This window comes from Muntiacus reevesi, chromosome 20 (assembly GCF_963930625.1).
Source record: "Muntiacus reevesi chromosome 20, mMunRee1.1, whole genome shotgun sequence".
Taxonomy (NCBI): domain Eukaryota; kingdom Metazoa; phylum Chordata; class Mammalia; order Artiodactyla; family Cervidae; genus Muntiacus; species Muntiacus reevesi.
This window is the reverse complement of record NC_089268.1, coordinates 34,782,732-34,799,253: the sequence shown is the minus strand read 5'-3', so window position 1 is coordinate 34,799,253 and position 16,522 is coordinate 34,782,732. Positions and strand designations below refer to the sequence as shown.

Sequence of the window (16,522 nt, the reverse complement as noted above, 5' to 3'; positions counted from 1 at the left end):
TATATCTTAATATATTTTATTATCTTATTTGTAGAAGCACATTTGTATTTTATTTCAAAACACTTGTTAGATTCTTAGATATTTGTTATCCTTGAATGCTGTTGTACATAGATATAATTTCTTTAAAAACAAAAAAACTAAAACAGAATTTCTTTAACCATATTTTCCATTTGTTTGTTTCAGTTATAGATATTATTCATATGAAATACATATGACATATGTAATACATATTTGATACATAAGATAAAAATTAGATATAAATATGTATCTTTTGTATAAAATATAATTGATATGAAGTGTTAAAGAAACCATATTTTTTAAATTTTATGTATGTTTTATATCCAATTTCCTCATAGATAAAGCTTTAATTTACTTTTACACATTTCTGTCACTTGATTCTTGGTTTTCTAATAATTGCAACTATTAGAGCATAACTCTTCTGAAAGATTCTCTTTTTCAGACCTTTTCTGAGCCTGTTAGTGCTCAGTTATTTGTTGGAAAATGATAGCTATATCACTGTTAATGGCTATTAATCCTTCAGTATATTTTGGTGTTTTGTGGTTCTGAATATAGCACATTGGTATATACGTATTTGGACATAAGGAAAGAGTAATTATATATGTATTTCATCAGGCATTCTTTCATTAATTCATATTCTCATTCTATTCCATAAAGATCGACTGAGTACCTCTTCTTTGCCTAGAAGTGTGCTAGGAAGTGAAATGTATGAAAGAGACTTAAGACTTGGTGAATCAATGCTGTTTTCTCAATGGCCTACAGAGTTTATTTCTGGGCAGCAAAGCAGATTCAGAAGAGATGGTTTGTGTTTTAATAATTAGTCAAAGACATATTTACCCTATAAATTCTAAACTCAGCCATTTGAAAACCAATATATATTATGAATGGAGAAGGAAATGGCTACAGTGCTTGGGATCACAAGAATCGGACATGACTTAGTAATGAAACCAACACCACCTCCATATATTATGAGTGTGATAGTGATATAGATTTTTAAAACCAAAGGTAACTTAAAAATCATCTTGTTCAATTATTTTATTTTTTTGGTTTTATAACCTGCTAAGGTTCAGATGGATTAAGAAAAATAGGCTGTCTGGGTATAATCTCAGATGCTATCATTTATTTTCTGTATTTCCTTAGACAACTGACCTAGACATTAAGATTTGAAGGCTCAGTGTCCTCACCAAAAAATAGAGGTGTCATTTTATCAGAACTAATACTAGTTCTCAATGGAATGCACTAGCCCCATTCCCAGCATGGAGTCAACAAACATTACTTACTAATAATGAGCTAAATATTACCAGCAATACCACTAGCTGAACCCAATTTTTTGATTCAGCCTCTAAGGAAAAAATTGACTTTAAAATTTTTTGTGAACATGAAGTAATAACCATAATCTTGTACATTGCATGATGTGTGGCAAATTTTATTACTGTTCACCATCACATGCTTCTCCTTCTTGTGAGAGAATTATACCTCCCCAAGACATGGAAGTCAGACAGGCTTTGCCCAGTGAAATGTGAATGAACCTGAAATATATCGCTTTCCACCAAAAGTCTTAAAAGAAATTGTGTAGTTTCTTCTTTTTTTCTTTTCTTTTTCCACAAAGCCAAAATAACCCAATAGGGGCTGAGCTCTATGGATTTAGAATGAAGAATTTGGGAATAGAACCTCAGCTTACCCATGATGAATACACACTGCGGTCAAGAAGTAAATTATGGTTGTTGTAAGGTATTGAATTTTACAGGGTCTTTGTTACCATGGAAATAACTTTTTTTTTTTTACTATAGAATAACCTGGGAAAAGCTGATTATAACAGGGAATTACATGTCTTTTTCCTGCATTGTCTTGCTATTTATTTCCATGGCAGCAATGTCTGCAAACCTTGCCAAATACATGGTTGAATATTGTCAATTTTATTTGGCAATTTTATGTTTAAAGTGTTAATCTTCTTTCTGGAAGCAAGGGGGAAAATATGAATGAGTTCCCCTCCTCCCTCCAGGTTTCATCACAGATGTTTGGCAACATACAGAAAGAAGAGAATTTTAATAGTTTTGAAATGAAATTAAGCTAGAATGTTAGTCTCATCAGAGAAAACTATATTTTAAAACAAGAGGGATTATAATTGTCTTCCTGAGGGCAGCACCTCATTTATTTATTGAGAGGCTTCTTATTTGTCATCAAGTTTGAAGACAGGTTCATTCAGATCAGCTCAAGCAAGTTAACTGGATAGATTTATTTTGAAATACTGGTCACATAATAACAGTCAATAAAAGCATATATTTTGAGGTTTCTGCAACACTAAGTATTATTAAATTCAAATTCAAAAAAAGTAAGATAAATATATTTTTGAAACAATTAGCTTAAAACAAGAACAGTTACAGATGTACAAGCTGGGTTTAGAAAAGGCAGAGGAACCAGAGGTCCAGTTGCCAACACCTGCCGGGTCATAGAGAAAGCAAGGGAATTTCAGAAAAACATCTACTTCTGCTTCATTGATTATGCTAAAGACTGTGTGGATCACAACAAACTGTGGGAAATTCTTAAAGACATAGGAATACCAGACCACCTTATCTGTCTCCTGAGACGCCTGTATGCAGATTAAGAAGAAACAGCTAGAACCAGATATGGAACAACGGACTGGTTCCAAATTGGGAAAGGAATATGACAAGGCTGTCATTTTTCACTTCTTATTTAACTCCCCTGCTTATTTAACTTCTATGCAGAGTGTATCTTGAGAAATGCCAAGCTGGATAATGCACAAGCTGGATTCAAGATTGTCAGAAGTAACAACCTCATATATGTAGATGATATCACTCTAAAGGCAGAAAGTGAAGAGGGACTAAAGAGCCTCTTGATGAAGGTGAGTGAGTTCAGTCGCTCAGTCATGTCTGCCTCTTTGCGACCCCATGAACCGCAGCACGCCAGGCCTCCCTGTCCATCACCAACTCCCGGAGTTTACCCAGACTCATGTCCATTGAGTCGGTGATGCCATCTAACTATCTCATCGTCTGTCATCCCCTTCTCTTCCTGCGTCCAATCTTTCCCAACATCAGCGTCTTTTCAAAGGAGTCAGCTCTTCGCATCAGGTGGCCAAAATATTGGAGTTTCAGCTTCAACATCAGTCCTTCCAATGAACACCCAGGACTGATCTCCTTTAGGATAAACTGGTTGGATCTCCTACAGTCCAAGCGACTCTCAAGAGTCTTCTCCAACACCACAGTTCAAAAGCATCAATTCTTCTGCACTCAGTTTTCTTTATAGTCCAACACTCACAAGCATACATGACTACTGGAAAAACCATAGCCTTGACTAGATGGACCTTTGTTGGCAAAGTACTGTCTCTGCTTTTAAATATGCTATCTAGGTTGGTCATAACTTTCTTTCCAAGCAGTAAGTGTCTTTTAATTTCATGGCTGCAATCACCATCTGCAGTGATTTTGGAACCCAAAAATATAAAGTCAGCCACTGTTTCCACTGTTTCCCCATCTATGTGCCATGCAGTGATGGGACCGGATACCATGATCTTAGTTTTCTGACTGTTGAGTTTTAAGCCAACTTAAAGGAATTTGTTGAGTACCTACTATATGCAAAATACTGTTTTAAACACCTAGGACAAGTAAATGAGGGTTTCCTCAATGGCTCACCCAGTAAAGAATCTGCCTGCAATGCAGAAGACACAGGAGATACTGGTTCAATCCCTGGGTGGGAAGATCCCCTGGAGCAGGAAATGGCAACCCATTCCAGTATTCTTGCATGAAAAATCCCATGGACAGAAGAACCTGGCGGGCGACAGTCCAAAGGGTCTCAGAGTCAGATACAACTGAGCGACTAAGCATGCAAGGAAACGAAGCTCTTCCAAACTGTGGGGGGAAAACAAACAAACAGAAAAACTGAGCCTTTAAGAGGCTTATGTTCTAATAAGAAGAAAAGCCTAATGAGCAGTAAACATAATAAGTAAATGATAAATTAATGAGGATAGTATGTTCAAAAGTGGTAACTATTTTCAAAGAAAAAAAGAGCAATGAATGGGAGATCTAACATGGCGATGAGCAGCTATACTGTAATTAAAATATGATTATCAGCATGGACCACATTAAGGAGGTAACAGCTGAGCAAAGATTGAGGGGTTGAACCATTTAGACAGTTGAGGAAAAAGAGAATAGCTAGTGCAAAATGCCAGAGAGTACGTGGCATTGAACAAGAACACCAAGGTATCTGGATCAGAGGGACCAGGCAAGAGGAGATGACAAGGATGGAGGGATAGAGAGGTGACAGTTCATTGACTGCTTCTTCCAAGTGTGATGGGAAGTCATTGGGGAAATTTAAACAGAGGCGACACACGAGCTGACTTGAGCTTTATAAAGATCACTTTGTCTATTGTGTTGAAAGGGTTACTCTATCTGTGGGTGAAGGAGGAGGGCGAGGAGTCCAAAAAGAAAGCCATGCGAGGTAAGGTTAGAGATGATAGAGGCTGAACTGAGGGGGTATAGCATATTAGGATGCTGCTTTAAATATGAAACAGGATTTGATGACCCATCAATGTGCGTGTGAGGGGGAAAAGCAAAGTCAAGAATAACTTCAAGATATTTGGCCTGAGCAACTAGAAAGATGAAACTGCCATCAGCTGAGATGGGAAGGCTGTGGGTGGTGTGGGTGTCCAAGAGTGTATGCAGATCAGGAAGTCAGCTCTAAATGATTTAAGTCTGAGATGTCAGGTAGACACTCTAGAGAGTTGCCAGCGTGGAGCGCGTTGTCAATCTTCCACCTAACAACACAACTTATCCCATTAGTATGTGAATGAATGACTCAGTGTAGTGTTTCTCAGCAGAACATATTACATATTTAATGATCAGTTCATATTCAAATTCTTGAGATTCTACCAAATGTGTTTTTGTTTGTATGTCCTGTGATGGAATAGAAATACCTTAGGATATCCAAAAAGTTAAGTTGGATGGAATGTAAATAGACCAGAATATCCAAAAGTTCACTTAGCCAGTTCTTTCAAAATGTTTAAAGTGTTTGATTTTTGTTAGAAAAAAGTCTCCATGTTTCTTTTTTTTTTTTAATGTAATTCAGGCTGTAATATTGCTCTGAAATCTCTATCATTATTTCATATCCCAAGATTATTTGCTTTCTATATTGCAAATTTCTAAAATAATTATTTTGTCATTTTGTGGTCAAGAAGCACATTTCAGTGTATCATAATACAATCATAAACGAGCTAAAGACTCAGCCTACCCATATTTCTCTTTTCTTCTAAGTAGATTTAGATTATTGCTGATGAGGAGGTTAATTTCACATATTCAAGTCAGCAATGATTGCCAGACAGGGTTATGGGATGGAAATGCTTACTGACCATCCAGGAACCTTGGCAGAGGAGTGATATGAAGTATATTTGTGATATTTTCTCTTAGTTATTTTTATCTGTTCGGCTTACAGACCTGTAAATAAAAGTGGCAGATTTCCCCAAAGAATTAAATTTCAGCTTATGAGTTTATTTTATGGAGCCTCTAGTCTACCTGTACAAGTACTTCAAGTGGTAATTCAGGCAAATATAAAGCAACATCCTATTTTGTTTTATTAGTGTATTTTACAACAATTCTGCAGATGCTCAAGCTTCAGAGATCGTAAACACCCAAGGCCTTGAAGACTTTACCTTCCGATAAAGTGCTTTTTGAAAAGTGGTGCTGCCTTCCAACCCATAAATACACTGTTACCCTTGAGGGAGCAAAGATTTATCTCTTCTCAATTTACAAGTAAATCCATTGTTAACCCACCCCACCTCTTCACCAATAAAAGGCTGATTTATGATCAACGGTCAGTAAGTCCATCTGAAGTGGTTTCTACTAAGGCTAAGAAAAGAGAGGATAAGGAAACCTAGTAAATTGTGCACCATTTAATGTAGATTAAATTAAGTGAGCTCTAGTATACAGCTCAGCATCAATCCTAAGGAAGGATTTGTCTGTTTTGTATTATACCTCCATGACGAGAACCAAAATGCCAGCCAATAATACGTCCTTCAATATAACATTGTTCACTAGGCTTGGGTGTTCTGACTGTGCTTCAGTTGTCTCTTAGATAACCCTGATGAACTCCTATTTATAGTCTCTTGCCCATTGTTTCCTGCATTTCCTTCCAAATAATGTTGGAGTCCATTCCATTGTTTATATAAACACAGTATTCTATGCAAAGAACAACATCAAAACAAATAGCACATTATATATTTATAAAGAGGAAATGTTAAGATTAATAAACTGAAATAGGGATGGTTCTCTCAGTTAACAGAAAAGTCTCTTGATAATGGAAAGAATGGTCTCTGGAGTTAAGAGCTACAGTGTAAAGCCTTCACCAAATCTTCCTTAAATCACATATTCTCTGGGGTGTACAGCTTAATCGCATTTTCTTAAGACATATTTTTTGGGGTGTCAACCCCTTAGAGGATCCTTCATGATTCCTCTTTCTTAGAGGGTAAGCAGCCAGAGAACCTCAAGGAGGCTTTTTATGTGACTCTAATCAAGGCTTATCTGGTGGTTCAGAGGTTAAAGCATCTGCCTCCAATGTGGGAGACTGGGGTTCGATCCCTGGGTCAGGAAGATCCCCTGGAGAAGAAAACGGTAACCCACTCTAGTATTCTTGCCTGGAGAATACCATGGATGGAGGAGCCTGGTAGGCTACTGTCCACGGGGTCACAACTGAGCGAATTCACTTTCTTTCACTTTCAATCATGGTCAAGGGCTTCCCTGGTGGCTCAATGGTAAAGAATCTGCCTAAGAATGCCAGAGACATGGATTTGATGCCTTAGTTGGGAAGATCCCCTGGAGAAGGAAACAGTAACCCACTCTAGTACTCTTACCTGGGAAATTCTATGGGCAGAGGAGCATGGCGGGTTACAGTCCATGGGGTCACAACTAAACAACAACAATCATGGTCAAAAGATATTATGATTTTGAGACCCAGGGTGGATCCTAGTGAGCATTTTCCAATGTTGTTTGAGAAAGGATGCTGAGGAATATGGCATCGTATATCTTCTTGGATGTTTGTAAAGTACATTAGCATTTAAATGCTCCAAGAAGTACTGTAACTGATAATTCTATTCAATTTTACATGGCCCATCCTTCCTCAAATATACCACATTACAGTTTTCTGTTGTGGTCAAGCTGAAATAAAATTCATTCACATGTTAGTAATGTTAATCTAATCCAACCCCCTTAAAAATGAGGAAAGCAAGGCCAAAGAAGATAATCTATACCTTCATCCATGAGTTCTCCAATTCTGTCATAGGCTTAACTAGACCTAAGATCTGTGGATTACCAATATAATGCATGTTATTTATAGGGCTCTATTAAAAACTTTGTGAAAAGATTGAGCTGTGTATAAGATCAGGAAAAACTATAAAAAAAACAGAAAAATTTCTTTGCTCAATATTGTGAGAAAGCTCACTTGCTCCAATATTTTATTTATTTCTACTTCTACATAAAGAGGTTTGAAATCCATTACCTCATTTACTTACCATCACCTGACAATGTGGTGACTGCAGCCATGGAATTAAAAGACACTTGCTCCTTGGAAGAAAAGTTATGACCAACCTAGACAGCACATTAAAAAGAGATGTTACTTTGCCAACAAAGGTCTATCTAGCCAAAGTTATAGTTTTTCCAGTAGTCGTGTATGGATGTGAGAGTTGGACTGTAAAGAAAGCTGAGTGTCAAAGAATTGATGCTTTTGAACTGTGGTGTTGGAAAAGACTTGTGAGAGTTCCTTGGGTTGCAAGGAGATCCATCCAGTCCATCCTAAAGGAAATCAGTCCTGAATATTCATTAGAAGGACTGATGCTGAAGCTAAAACTCCAATACTTTCGCCACCTGATGTGAAGAACTAACTCATTTGAAAAGACCCTGATGCTGGGAAAGATTGAAGGCAGAAGGAAAAGGGGACGACAGAGGATGAGATGGTTGGATGGCATCACCAACTCAATGGATATGAGTTTGAGTAAACTCCAGGAGCTGGTGATGGACAGGGAAGACTGGTATGTTGCAGTCCACGGGATCACAAAGAGTCGGACATGACTGAACTGAACTGAACCTGACAATAAAGTGCTATTCTTAGTGAATTATCCAGAAACATGAATGCTTCATTTTTAAGCCTAGAAAAATTAAATTGTCTTTTTCTGTACTAGTCTATTTCAGCTGCCATAACAAAATACCAAGGACTGGGTGGCTTAAACAAGAGAAATGTATTTTCTCAACGTTCTGGAAGCTAGAAGTCCAAGATAATGACTGGCAGGGTTGGTTTCTGGTGAAGCCTTTCTTCCTGGCTTCTGAACACCTGCCTTCTTGCTGTGTCCTCAGTCTTTCATCTGTATGTCACATGCTGCTGTCTCTTCCTTTCCTTGTAAGGATTTCAATCCTCTTGGATTAGAGCCCTATCTTTAAGATCTCACTTAACCTAAACCTTAAAGGTTTTATCTCCAAGTACAGTTACACTGGGGGTCTGGGCTTCAACATACAGATTTTAAGAGGGACAAAATTCAGACCAAATCATTTCCATTCCTGGTTATTATTTTCTGCTGTCATTTGTTGTTTCATAGAACATTCCTTTTTCATCCCTCTTCTTTCAGGTTGCCCCCAGGTTAGCTCTTTCTTTCTTGTCCCTAAACTTTCCAAATGTATTTTATAACTGAAAAACTGAAGTCTGGGGGATAGAATCAACAACAGTTAAAGATTTTCATTACCTTCAACTTTCATAGACTTTACTTTCCTGCACAGAACAGTCCCTCTCCAGGTTGTCAGTTTGGGAAGCCTGCTTCAAGCACTTGTTAGTAATTGACTCATCAATTGTAGTCTTGCAGAGTGAGCTATGGGGCTTCCCTAATAGCTCAGCTGGAAAAGAATCCGCCATCAATGCAGGAGACCCCGGTTTGATTCCTGGGTTGGGGAAGATCCCCAAGAGAAGGTATAGGCTACCCACTTCAGTATTCTTGGGCTTCCCTGGTGGCTCAGATGGTAAGAAATCCACCTTCAATGCAGGAGACCCGGGTTCGATCCCTGGAATGGGAAGATCCCCTGGAGGAGGACATGGCAACCCACTCCAGTATTCTTTCTTGCTTGAAGAATCCCCATGGACAGAGGAGCCTGGCAGCTACAGTCCATGGGGTCACAAAGAGTCAGACATGACTGAGCAACTGGGCACATCAGACAGCATAGAATGAGCTGTTGGGTAGTATCCGAATATGGTGATGAAACTAGGAGATACTGGTAGTATCAACTCGTTGAATCTTTTCCTTAAAACAGGCTCATATACATGAAAGAAATAAGTATGGTTGCACTGATGTTAACCTGACCATTTCTAACATTCTGTTACTAAGGCAGAGCTAAAAACACATGTGTTCCGGGAATGCTGATTCTGTTTCAAATTCACTGCAGCAAAAGGAAGGAAAGTGTGTAACAAACAGACCAACCAAAAATAAGTAAGTTGCATTTGATCACTTTCATAACAACCTTTACATTGTGTGTTATTGCTATGTTAATTAAAGTGGCTAACATCTCCATATTGTTTTCAGTTGCACATTTTTTATTGCTCCCATAGTCATTTGCAAAGCAATAAACAGACATTAAGTAGTTAAATGACTGAACTAGCATCACACTATTAATATTAACTGCTTGAACCAAGCAAACATAATTGATTTAAACTGAGATTCAGTAGTTAATTCAATTGACATTGACTGCATGCCAGGCTCTGGTAATATAATGGTGAGCAAAAAGAGTCAGAGCTTGGATTTAACCCTGCCTACCAGATGCTGGTGGAAAAACAGACACATTTTTTAACCTAACCAGAAAGGGTATTGATCAGGCTTTGATTAGTCACAGAAATTAAGAAAGGGTGCAGAGGGGACTTCCCTGGTGGTCAAGTGGTTAAGAGTCCACTTTCCAAAGCAGGGGATGCAGGTTCAATCCCTGTTCAGGGAACTAAGATCCCACATGCCATGGGGCAAGTAAGCCCACACTCTGTAACTACTAAGCCCTTGTGTCTCATAAGAGAATCCATGTGCCTGCAACTAAGACTTGATGCAGCCAAAAATAATTTTTTTTTTTTTTTAAAGGAAAGGGTGCAGAAATAAGGTCATATGGAGGCCCAAAGTAGTTAAGTCAGAGAAAAGCATTCCAGTCACAGAGGAGGACCAGAGAATGATATAAGAGGCAAAATAAATGAATGAATGAGTGAATGAATGAACAAGATATTTAGTTTGAGACAAAACAAGGATACATCTGTGATTGCTGGAAATAATGTCTTATCTGTTTTAGGAAGTGCCATTACCAAGAGAGTTAATCATAACACACACCCAATTTCCAGCAAAAATATTATGATTTGAAACATACTTTCATTTTTTATTAACTCTTTTGTCTCATTCTAAGAATCTAAGGAATATTGCACTAAATCCAGACAATGAACTTCAATAGCCAGATTTTGATGTCTGATTTAAGGCTATAGAATGTGTGTGGGTGTGTGTACTCCAAGCCACCAGACTTAAAGAGTGAAGGACACACCCTAAACTTGCCCTTAGTAGCTAATTATTGAAAGTTAGATCTAAAAATTATATCCATTTTGAATATATTCACTACACTTGAGGTGTAACATTTTTTAATTTATCACTCATTTAATATTGTACTGCTTTTTGTTTATTTCCTGTCATAACCATTTTCTTTAAATATCAAGAGTCACTTTAATTCCTGTGCAGTTATAATATTTGAAATCTAAGTATTTATTGTTTCTATATCATTTGTGTTTATTAGACACATCTTTGGGCTTCCCTGGCGGCTCAGATGGTAAAGAATTCACCTGCAATGCGGGAGACCTGGGTTTGATCCCTGGGTTTGGCAGAGCCCCGGAGGAGGGCATGGCAACCCACTCCAGTATTCTGGCTTCCCTAGTAGCTCACTCGGTAAACAGCTTGCCTGCAACGCAGGAGACCCAGGTTCAATCCCTGGGTGAGGAAATTCCCCTGGAGAAGGAAACGGCAACCCACTCCAGTATTCTTGCCTGGAGAATTCCATGGAAGGAAATGGCAACCCACTCCAGTATTCTTGCCTGGAGAATTCCATGGACAGAGGAGCCTGGTGGGCTGCTCTCCATAGGGTCACAAAGAGTCAGACATGATTGAGTGACTAACACTTTCACTTTCAGACATATCATTAACATCAGTTTTCATTTTTACCAGAAAAGTCGTAGCCTATTTGATAATCTCACAACTTACCTAGGAACATATTTATTATTTTCTTTCAGATTCAGTTCTATGTCCAATAATATTTTTATGATTATCTTGTAGAAGAAACATCAGCATATTTCTTTATAATTACTTTATACACTGTGTTATTACTTTAAAGTTACCTTTCAAATCATCCATTCATTCTTATGTTAAATACTTATTGTATCCCATCTATTAGTCATATAATTCAGCAACATGTTGATTTTTTCCTCTCTTTTAAAGATTCATCTTGTCTTGCCATAGAAGAATCCAGAAAGATGAAAAGCCCCTGTATGCTAGCAAGTAGTTGCCAGGAAAGCTTTTTGTGATACACGATTCTAACATGCCAGAAGAAAGCCGAATTGAAAAGGATGTAGTCTCACTAATAAGAAATACATTTGCAATTGAAAATTAAATATACTTTTGCATATCCTGACATGCTACTGCACTTGCCTCATTTACATGCAAATAAGGGTTCAATAACTATTTTAATTGCTATATTCTACCAAAAGCAAGGAAAGATGATTCAAAATATATGTATTATTTTGTATGGGAAAGATTGTTAATATTCACCAAATAATTACCTAATTTACATAGTGATTAGACTCATCTGCAATAAAGTATTTTTATAAATATACAGAAGAAACATTAGACGTTGTGAAATTTGACAAGTGAAATAACAAGCAAATCTAATAAGCAAAATTGTATGCAGGTGAAAGACTCCTAGTACATTATTTTTAATATAACTTTATTACTAATGTCAGAATAATAAGTCAAATCCTTAAGCATTCTATGCATCATATTTGGTAGGTGAGAGAGGAAAAGCAAATATAATATAGTTAAAAAAAATATTGAACATGATCAAACACATCTGAAAGAGATAAATTCCTCAGGGAAGAATTTCCACCTACATAATTTCAAGTGAAGTAATCTATTTTCTAATTAGCAAGGAAAAAATCTCCTGTATATGACCTTGAATTCTAAAATATTAGCTCAGAGGGAATATTTACAATCCAGAGGCTCAGATGCATAATGAAAATACGGACATGACTTTTACTGTTGTTAAGGTTCTTTTTAAATCATTCTTAGGCATAATCAGCCTATGTTGACTGACATTTATAGTATGGAAATTGGCTTGAATACAAATGCAATGGCGTTTGAAATTAAAAAACACATTACTGAGAAGGCAGGTTAAATATTTGTGGTATTTAAAGTCATTTTTCTTGGTAGAACCAATATCTTTGTTCGTTTTGATCAAGCATATATTCTAAATGAGCTTTACATATTGAAATTGCTTTAGTTCTCTAATGCTACTTCTTTTGTCATTTTATATGCAGTTGTTATTCATTTCAGAGAAATATATTTTTCAGCTTTCAACATTTTAAGTATGATAAAGGACAGAAGACTGTAGGATTTAAACATGGAGAATTTGTCAGCTAGAAACGTGTTTGAAATGAACAAACAAGAACTTGAACTAGTGAATGAGCAAATTGTCCTGACTTTAAGCAATCTGTTCACTTATTTGTGGGTTTTAAGTGATCAAGAAACAATAATTTTAAGAGGAACAGTGAGGCTGAGCAGATGGATATGAGGAATGAGGAAACTTGATGAAAAATTCTAGTTAATGACCCTTTCCCCCCAAATCTGGGACAAAATAGAGATTTCTGTGCTTCTGGGAGAATCTTGAAACTATCTCCACTGAATTGAAAACTAAAACTAAAAGGGAGAAAATGCCACTGTGCAACGTATCTGAATTTTGGTGTCAACCATATTTGAGCTGGAAATTCCTTCATTTTTACGTTAGGAAATTACCATTCAGAAGCTCAGGCTTATGTAGGATGAGAAAGATAGTCATTTTTTTCAGGATTATTGTGAAGGATAAATAAGACCATAACAAGAATCAAGCCTGTAGGACATGGCCAATTTAATAAACAATGCCAAATGTGTTATAAAAGACCCAAGAACTTAGAATCCTGGAATACTTCTTCCTTCAGAAACTGACTTCCCTTGTCCTTTTGAGATAGGAGGATTCTGCATCTGTGATGATTTCTCTGGTATATTTAAGAGATCAGATATAAGGTCTACTAGGGCACAGATCAACCACGCATGTATTAAAATTAACATAATAATGAGAAATAAAATTCTATGCTATGCTATGCTATGCTAAGTCGCTTCAGTCGTGTCCAACTCTGTGTGACCCCATAGACGGCAGCCCACCAGGCTCCCCGGTCCCTGGGATTCTCCAGGCAAGAACACTGGGGTGGGTTGCCATTTCCTTCTCAAGGCATGAAAATGAAAAGTGAAAGTGAAGTCACTCAGTCGTGCCTCTTAGCAACCTCATGGACTGCAGCCTACCAGGCTCCTCTGTCCATGGGATTTTCCAGGCAAGAGTACTGGAGTGGGGTGCCATTGTCTTCTTCGGAGAAATAAAACTCTATATGGCTATAATTTACTAATTACAAAATGTATATTTATCTAAATGTTCATTCATATGTGTTCATTGTTCATGAGATTATGCTAACTTTTGGTATTAAATTTTATTGTGCCTGATACACACTGGTAACTAAAATGCATTAGAAATGTAGACTTTCTATAAGTAAAGAATTCAAGAAAAGTCTATGAACTTCCGGGTATTCTAGGACACTGAAGAAATTCCTATGATGGGAAAAGGACAAGAAAGGTGACCATCAGTAGAGTAATCCTGTACAGATTCATCCAGAGAGTGAAAAATGAGGGAATACCTCCAAGTAATTTAATTATCTTGACATTGAAACCAAAAAAGTACCTTGCAGATCAAACAAAATACTGGTAAGGTAAATCCACAGTATATATGTTGTGACCAAGTTGAGTTTTTCCAAAGAATTCTAGGGAGGATAGGCTTTAGAAAAACCCATAAATCTAACTATCCATATTAAAAGATTAAAAGAGAAAGCATGTGTCTGATATTATCTCATACTCATTTGTAATTTGAATTATTTGCACACTACCATTAAAAGGGAATTTTCTTAACCAAATAACTGGTACCTATTAAAACCTCCATTAAGAAGGAACCATTCAAAATGTAGTGTTAGGACAATTGTCTAGAAATCTACACTTTGAAAGGCCTGTTTATTCTTTATGATGTATTTGTCATGAAACCCAGAGCAAATGTCATAAATTGTCTGTACTATAGAATCATAATCTCTATGAAGGGGTTGCTGCCTGACCCCTGTCTAACTTAATGAGAGGAATTCAATTAAAAGGAAAGAAGCTAATCTAGCCCTGTGCTCATAGTCAATGTAAAAAACAAAAAGGATTGTTTTTTCATGCACTTATGTTGATATTGGTTCTGTGATCTTGCACCTCAATTACTCCCGCTGTCAAAGCAGATAATATTGCTTTAGCCCCTGTTATTCTGAATGCAGTGGGAGAAGAGGCAGCCTCAGCATCACACAGGAGCTGATTAAATATGCAGAACCTCAATCAGACTCCACCCCAGACCTACTGAATCAGAGTCTGCATTCTAACAAAGTCCCAGGGCGTTTATCTGCACAGTGTGAAACATGAAAAATACTGCTCTAGGCTACTGTTCTTCCTGCCTTCAGGAACACTATGAAGATCATTAACCCCCAAGAAGAATTTTCCTTTTGGCATAGAGTATATGATATTTGCAATATGGTCTGATTTTTTGTTTGTTTTATCTGAAGGTATGGGACTTTATTGGCAACTTTCCCCATCGTGGGGATAATAGCAGATAACAATTATTAAACTATTTAATCGTCCAAGGGCTCCCCTGGTTGCTCAGATGGTAAAGAATCTGCCTGCAATGCAGGAAACCCAGGTTCAATCCCTGGGTGGGGAGGATCCCCTGGAGAGGGAATGGCTACCCATGCTAGTATTCTTGTCTGGAGAATTCATGGACAGAGAAGCCTGGCGGGTTACAATCCACAGGGTTGCAAAGAGTCCGACATGATTGAGCGACTCTTTCACACTTGCCAGCATGTTAAGCGCTGGCAAAATTTGTTTTATTTTTCCACCTCCCCTTGAGTTTCATTATTCCATGATCCAGAAGAGGAAACGTGGAGATTCGACATAACTTGCTCAAGATGAATACTGTTAAGATTCAGAATTGGTTTTGGAGCCAAGGAGTCTGAGTCCCTGGCCTGTAACTGTTGATGTCTCTTAGGCTATCTTCCCAGCTGGCACTGGCGGTAAAGAGTCTCCCTGCCTAATGCAGGAGACACAAGAGATATGGATTCCATCTCTGGGTTGGGAAGATGCCCTAGCATAGAAAGTGGCAAGCCAGGGTCACAAAGAGTCAGACATGACTGAGAGAGCGACTTACTTACTTGTTTACTGACGTGGCAAATGTATTCTTAACTTTTGATCAGTTTATTTAATATGTTTATCTTGCTCCCAATGTACATCAGCAGATTTAATAAAGTTTAAGAAGTAGCACATAATAAATTTTTTAATATATACTAGTCATTCTTTTAAGCATCCACATTCATTTGCTCATTTAGTTTTCACAGCAACCTTGTGAGTTTTGGATTCCACGTTGGCTCAGTGGCAAAGAATCTGCCTGCCAATGCAGGAGATGTAGGTTCAATCCCTGAGTTGGGAAGATCCTCTAGAGAAGGAAATGGCAACCCACTCCAATATTCTTGCCTGGGAAATCCTGTGGAAAGTGGAGTCTGGCAGGCTACAGTCTGTGGGGTCACAAAGAGTCAGGCATGACTGAACAAACAACAAGTGAATTTCACTATTGTTTTTACAAATGAAGAGATCTTTTTTTTTTTTTTAATTCCTCTTAGCGATGGGGAGAAAAAACCCTGAGTTCGAGAGGCATATGACTTGCCCAGCCTCAGACAAGTTAGATATTAAAAAGTAATTAATAAAATAACACCCCCCTCCCCTCCGTCACAGTCACTGTGGAGGTAAATTCAGAGTGATGCTTCTGTTCCAGGATTTTCTACTTGATCTTCTCTTGAACAACTTTGTGAAACAATGCTTCCTAGTGCTGAGGTCAGGGGTAACAATGTCTCAAAAATGATTTTAATTTTAAAATCCTTGCCTCTCCAGCACTGTGTCTATCTCCTTAACTGCAGACCCTGCTGGGAGGCAAAAACTACTTTAACAGAGAATGTCAACATGCTGGAGATAGAGGAGATGGATAGAGGTGGAAGGTCAGCAGAAAACGCCATCAAATTCTCTAACAGTGCTGTCCACTAGAATTATAATGCATGCCACACTGGTAATTGTACATTTTTAGACAGCCAA

At 37.6% G+C, this 16,522-nt stretch overlaps 1 long non-coding RNA gene across 1 annotated transcript in view; it reads right to left on the bottom strand.

The window, feature by feature from the left end:
• Positions 1-16,522, bottom strand: part of LOC136151348 (uncharacterized) — a 1,173,899-nt gene that overhangs the window by 314,935 nt on the left and 842,442 nt on the right. The window lies entirely within an intron of this gene.